The sequence below is a fragment of the Erinaceus europaeus genome, chromosome X, assembly GCF_950295315.1.
Source record: "Erinaceus europaeus chromosome X, mEriEur2.1, whole genome shotgun sequence".
NCBI lineage: Eukaryota > Metazoa > Chordata > Mammalia > Eulipotyphla > Erinaceidae > Erinaceus > Erinaceus europaeus.
The window spans coordinates 5,773,694-5,780,961 of NC_080185.1; the positions used below are offsets into that span (position 1 = coordinate 5,773,694).

The following is a 7,268-nucleotide window of genomic DNA, read 5'->3' on the forward strand; positions in this document are numbered from 1 at the left end:
ACAAACTCTAGTTGGTAGGGATTCATGGTTTTCCTGTAGTTCCTCTGAATGGCACAGGGTGTCATGCTTTTGCTGATTCTGGGAGGTAGTGACAAGTGTACCCAGTTTTTTTTGTTGTTTGTTTGTTTATTTGCAATCAGTGCCAGTACAGTGGCTTAGTGCCTGAAAAGCCCATTTCTGGCAGTTGTCGGGCTAGCATCGCGAGAGGGAGAGATGACCCAGGAACTAAGCTCGTGGTGGCAAGGCAATACAAATCTTTATTCATCCGAGCGCCCCAGAGTCAGTGGTAGCACACTTGGTTAAGCCATATGGCGCCAACCCCAATGGCCGGCATCAGCCTCTCGGTCTACACACCAGCCCTCCTCCAACTCGGGACACGGAAGAGACAAAACAGAAACGGAAGTGGCTTGACAATACCATACATGGTTAGGAAAGGGGCAGAGAAAAATGGAAGGGGCTGGAAAGGTAGGAACTTCTGGAAAGGTAGGAACTTCCTTAGAAAATGTTGCAAGGATTTTAACTGGTAGGATAAATAATAATACCATGGAGGCATGGAGGGCCTTGAGGGTAGAAAGAAGATAGATCAAAGGAATGGAATGGGTGGGGATCTTTCAGGCAAAACAATGATTATGTAGATGTCCCCTCAAGTCAAGCCCTGCCAAGCTCAAAGACATCCTCACCTAACAGGCAGTCATTTTTTTTTTACCTGTTTGTTAAGGGGCAGGTACAAGAGAGACAGAGAAGAAGATACCTACTGCAGCACAACCCCACCTTTTGTCTTGCAACACACACATCCCCCATATGTATTACTATGCAGTGACCTGGAGCTAGAATGAGGTAAGCCTCCTGCTAGGCCCTGTAAGGAGATTCTTGTTCACTATGAGGATAAGAATTTCAGGGTTGGGTGGTGGCACATTCACTTGAACACACATTAGCAATGTAAGGATCTAGGTTCAAGCCCCTGATCCACACCTATAAGGGGATAGTTTCATGAGCAGTGAAGCAGTGCTGCAAGTGTTTCCTTTTATCACTATCTGTCTCCTGCAGAAGTTGAGAAAGGCAAAGACTCCAAGAAACACCAGAGCAGGATGGGAGATGGAGTGCCTCATCTGCATAGAGACACAGGTACAGCCCATGGGCAGGAAGAGAGCTGGGGGGGGGGTGCCAGTGATGGTGAAGGGGGGAGCAGAGGCACCATGGCCTGGCTTGGGGGCTGAGGGGAAATCCTAGTCCACAGCTGGCATCACCATGCAGGGGTAGGTCAGGACAGCAGGCTCTTTAGGGGAGTAAGAGCCCCACCGCTGAGTCCAGTCAGCACAAGCTGGTGGCTGCCCATCCCCCCACAGATGGCAGTGAGGTCCTCTGTGACGTCGATGATCCTTCAGCACTGCCATTGGCTACTGGGCACAATTGATGACCAATCAGAGCCTAGGGCGTGGTCCCTTTGTGTGTGGGTGGGGCACAACTATATATAGGAGGGCCTAGAGGCCAGGGGCCACATTGGAGGTACAGAAGAAGACCTAACTCATCTAACCTCGAGGATCAGCCCTCTGGGAGCCTCCGGAGAAAGAAAAGGACCAAGCAACACAAGGATCATTCACCATGGTGAGATGATGCCACCTGCCTCCTCCTTCCCCCAACTGACAGCCCAAACCCTGCCACTGCCCTGTCCCACACACTGACCCTCACCGTCGCCCCTTCTCACAGAGCCCCTGTCTGCTCCATGCCACCCCCCCTCTGCCCCACCGCGTCCTCTGATCATCCTGTGGTCTTTGCAGACGAACAAGAAGCTCCGGATGTTCAAACACCCCCTGGAAGAGGAAGATGAAAACAACAAACTTGCAGCCCTGACCGACTACTTGTACTTCCTGTACCTTTTCCATGCTCTCATTTGTTATAGATGTCTGAAACTACTTAAGGAGCTGAGAAACGGGGCAGCCGGTAATGGGGCAGCTGAACCCCGTGACAAGACCACTGGGCCAGCAAGCCAGAACAACTGAGACGGCAGCTGCTCCCTAATGAGGCGCGGCACGCAGAGACCCTTGCCGCCTGCCTAGGGGTTGCCTCGCAGGGGCACCCAGGACATGGGCCTGGAAATTAACCCTGAAGGAAAGGGAGACTGAATAAAACCTCTTGTGAACATGTATGTGTCTCAGAAAGTTCTTTGATGGTTTAGAGGGAGGGATGACGGGAGGGGTATGATGGAGGGCAGGTGATGTGTTCTGGGAGAGTTAAGGCCCACCAGAAGGTTCACTTCTAGCCATGGGGTGGGGAGCATGGGGGAGAGGTGAGCAGGAAGACAAACTTCCATGAAGAAGAGGGAAAGAAGGAAAGAACATGGCATAGTGGTGTGTATAGGTGGGAGGAACCCACGGAGGAGGGTGGGGGTGGATGGCAGTGCTATTCCCCCTAGAAACACACAAGGGTGTTGCCATGGTGACCATCCTCATAGTGGTGTCACAAGTCCCCTATGATGTCAGCCACTGGGGGTCTTCAGGGTGCCTCCCCCATTTACTACCTGTTCCTGTTGTCCCTCAAACCCTAAAAGACCACTGTCCAGACCCCTAACCCAGTTCTCTGAGTGTGGGGAATGGAACCATTGCTACCAAGGATGGGACTTGGAGCATGGTGCAGCATGTGAAAGTCTATCCAGGGATTCTCTCATATGTTCTTATTTTTAATACATATACATTTTATTAAGGCATCCAAACTGCCTTTGAGACTTGGGGTGACCTCTGATTCTTATCAGGGCGACCATCCTCACGGCATCACAGGTGCCCTATGATGCCAGCCACTGGGTGTCCTCAGGGCCCCCACCCATCTGCATGTCAGTAAAGTCCCCCAAAACCTAAAAGACCATTCATTGTCCACAACCCACAAGCCAACACTGACTTGACCATGTTATGTCTCTCTGTGTGTGGAGATCAGAACCACTGCTACCAAGGGTGTAACTGGGAGTGTGGCTCAGGCAGTGTAGTACCAGCCAGGGACTCACTTTCTTTCATGGAGACACCAAGGATCTACTGAGTAAAACAACAAAACACAGAAGGGAGAAACAAATGATCAGAAGTGGCACAGTGGGGTGATGAGGAGAGCACAGAAATAGAAAGGACTTTTTTTTTTTTTTTTTGATATAATGAATTTGTTTTGGCCTCCATGCTAACCACAGAACACAAATCTGAAGCAGAAATGCTTTAAAGAAAGGAAGGACTCAAATCAGCAGGGAATCCAAATGAAGACATAAAGAAATGGAAATAGAAACAATAGAGTTTGGGGCCAGGAGGGCATGTAGCAGTTGAGCACACTCATTACTGTGACCAAGGACCTGGGTTCAAGCTTCCACTCCCCCACCTGCATGCGGAACATTTCTTGAGTGGTGAGGCAGGTTTGCAGGTGTCTCGATATCAATCTCCCCATTTCATTTCAATTTCTCTCTAACAAATGAAAAAAATAATTTAAAAAGCATCAGAAAGTTGACAAAAAATCAGAAAAGAAGATACAGTGACAGCACTTTCAGCCATATAGCAAAACCTATTCTCAGTATGAATGGTCTAGGAAGGGAAGGGCATGAGTCAGCTCAGCTCATGGAGCTCAGGGCTTCTGTGCCAAAAGGCTGAACTCAATTCCAGCAGCACATTTTAAGAGCTGTCCTTTGGTCTGTTTCACCCTCTTTCTTTCTTTTTTAATTTTTTATATTTATTTATTTATTCCCTTTTGTTGCCCTTGTTTTTTTGTTGTATTTATTCAATTTTTTGTAGTTATTGTTGTTGTTATTGATTTTGTTGCTGGATAGGATTGAGAGAGATGGAGAGAGGAGGGGAAGACAGAGAGGAGGAGAGAAAGATAGACACCTGCAGATCTGCTTCACCACCTGTGAAGTGACTCCCCTGCAGGTGGAGAGCCGGGTGCTAGAACCGGTATCCTTATGCCAGTCCTTGTGCTTTGTGCCACCTGCGCATAACCTGCTGCGCTACCACCTGACTCCCTATTGTTGTATTTATTATTTTTCTTTTTATTGATGTCATAGCTGTTGGATAGGACAGAGAGAAATGGAGAGAGGAGGGCAAGACAGAGAGGAGAAGAGAAAGATAGACACCAGCAGACATGCTTCACTGCTTGTGAAATGACTCCCCTTTAGGTGGGGAACTGGGGGCTCCATACAGGATCCGTGCGCCATTGACCCTCTTTCTTGTTCATAAACAAATTCATAGGCAAATATATACATATACATCAAGAATTAATAGAAGTTTTTAAGGAGAGTGACTGAATGGATTAAAAATCAGGACCCTATATATCATGAATCCAAAGGTTTCATATGATGTCTAAAGATTAAAAACATGCTCACAGTGAGATATTGGTGTGAGGTGTCCCCACACAAAGTCCTCAGAGTAAAGCACAGGAACTGATCTCTTTATATTTGATAATAAAGATTTTTGCCCAAAAATGTTAATGAGAGACCCCAGCTGTAGGAAAGAAGCTTCATGAGCAGTGTATCAGTGCTGCAAGTATTTGTCTCTCTTCCTTTCTATTTTTCCTTTCCTCAATCATTTCCTTTCTTTTTAAAAAAATTTTATTTATAAAATGGAAATATTGACAACACTATAGGAAAAGAGGGGTACATTTCCACACAATTCCCACCCCTAGAACGCCACATCGCCTTTCCTTCCTTGATAGCTCCCTTATTCTTTATCCCTCTGAAAGTATGGGCCCAGGATCATTATCGGGTGCAGAAGCTGGGAGGTCTGGCTTCTGTAATTGCTTCCCCGCTGAACATTGGCGTTGACAGGTCGATCCATATTCCCAGCCTGTCTCTCTCTTTCCATAGTGGGGCAGAGCTCTGGGGAAGTGGGGCTCCAAGACATATGGTGGGGTGCCTGCCCAGCAAAGTCAGGTTCGCATCATGGTAGCATCTGGAACCTGGTGACTGAAAAAGAGTTAAGATATAAAGCATAACAAAGTGTTGAGTAATCATGAACCTAAAGACAAGAATATTGCAGATGAAGATTTGGGGTCTCCTTTTTGGAAAACGCTAGTAGGTCTTTAATTCCTTTCTGTACTATCAAATAAAATGATAAAGTAGAAAATAAAACAAAAGCATGTATTAGAGAGCAGGCAGGAGTGAGAAATATTCAGCTGAGATATGTCAAACATAATCAAAGAGAAATCAGACATGGGTCTGAATTGTGCTAGAGGTCACCCTTATTTGCCTGGATGGACTGTCTCCCCTGCCCCTAGTCTCTCCAGAAGAATTTAGACTTGTGCTCACCTCGAATCCACATCCAGACACCTGACCAGAGCCTACCTTCATGCCTAGTAGTTCCTTTTTTTCAGTTGGGGGATTGATTATTTTTTTAAAAAAATTAATATTTATTTACTAATTTTCCCTTTTGTTGCACTTGTTTTTTTATTGTTGTTGTAGTTATTATTGTTGTTGTTGATGTTGTCCTTGTTAGGACAGAGAGAAATAGAGAGAGGAGGGAAAGACAGAGAGGTGGAGTGGATAAACACCTGAAGACCTGCTTCACCACCTGTGAAGCGACCCCTCCAGCAGGTGGGGAGCTGAGGGCTCAAACTGGGATCCTGAAGCCAATCCTTGTGCTGCACGCCACATGCATGCCTAGTAGTTTTTAGGTCACCCCACTCAGCCACCCTATACTGTGACCACCACCTGTCCCCAAGCAGATGTGGCATCTGTGCTCCTAGGTGTCCACTTGCTCAACATACCGCTAAGAACACAACTGCAGATGGAGCTGTTCTATCCAAACCAGGAAAATGGTGACTGGAAGTAGGGAGAGCTCTCAGTGAGGCCTGGCTTCCACTGCTCTGTGTCTACAGGCCTGGAAAGATCTATCCACATATTCAGAAACTGAAGGAATTTATTACCACTAATTCCACCTTGCAGAATTACTGAGACGAGTCCCATAAAGGGAGAACCAAAGGAATTCCAACTTTAATGAGATGATCAGTATTAGGAATAGAATCAGAAACACAATTACAGCAGGTGAAAACAGATACTGACAAGGGGTGAACAAAATAAAGTGATATATTCCAATATTGGTGAGCCTAAGCTGACTTAAAAAGCACTGTTGTGGATATTGTAAATTAGACATGATACCCATGCAACCACAATAATAAGAAACTCTTTCACTTCAGGTGGTGATGAATGTGGTCAGTATGACAAGGAGTACAAGGTTAAATCCAGGAACAGAATTTGGGAGCACTGACAACCATCAGTACCATTGCAGGTCAGTGTAGCTGCAGGCACAGCAGCACACAGTGATGGCTGTGAGATATGGAAACTCCAACCTTTTAATCCATGGCATCAGGATATTTAGGGCACTGAACTACTAGAAAGGACATACCACATTGGCAGGGGAAATATGTGGCCCAAAGCTGTGTTATCTGTCCCAATCCTACTTGATATTTGAGAATGTGGGTTGCAGGGAGCTGGTGGCTACTTGGTAAAATAAATCCTGCATCTATGAACACAGCTGCCACTTCACAGCAAGCCCACAAGTTTTTTTTTCAATACTTTTTCATTTGAACTCACTTTAATATATATATATATGTATATGTATATATATTTAATGGCATATAGCACTTTGAAGACAGAAATAACTTAACAAAGTCCACAAATTCATGAAGGTGTCTGTCTACTCTACTATGCTGAAGATTACAGTAGTATTGAATAAGCTCTCACAGGAACCAGTTCCTAGCAAAGGTCTGTTGGATTTTTCTCATTCTCTTGAGTGGAGAACTTTTGTTTGGTCACATCCTTCGCACTTAAGAAATATTTTTAAATAGTCTATTTTTATTTCAGCATGTCAAATGTCAACAGTAGGTATTTAAAAGAAACAAATCAGATTTGTAAACACAACATATAGTAAAATTTTATGACTTCCTACTATTTTCACAAATCCACATACCATACATTCATAGGTGGAACTCAGTTTGTTACCCATTTTTTAATTTTTTTTATCTACAAAATACTTTATTGAACATAGGAATAATATGCAGCACCTACCAAACTGGGGTTAACGGGAGTTTCAATACCATGGTTCTTTTCCCTCTATCCCTCTGTTTTTCTCTTGGTATTTGAAAAAATATATATGGAAGATAATAGTTACATATATATGCATATTTGTCTAGGAAAATCTAGACATACAAAAAAACTTTAGAAATAATTGTCTCTTAGTTTATCTCTGTTTCTTTTAGTTGTTATTTTATTTTATTCTTTATTGGGGAATTAATGTTTTTACATTCCACAG

The 7,268-nt window shown here is 44.6% G+C and overlaps 1 long non-coding RNA gene across 1 annotated transcript; it reads left to right on the plus strand.

Moving 5' to 3' along the window:
• The first annotated feature begins 1,488 nt into the window (after nt 1-1,488).
• Nucleotides 1,489-2,142, plus strand: LOC132535867 (uncharacterized). Its single transcript, XR_009547615.1, has 2 exons — nt 1,489-1,605; nt 1,779-2,142. It is a non-coding gene; the product is annotated as an uncharacterized LOC132535867 (long non-coding RNA).
• The last annotated feature ends 5,126 nt before the right edge of the window (nt 2,143-7,268 follow it).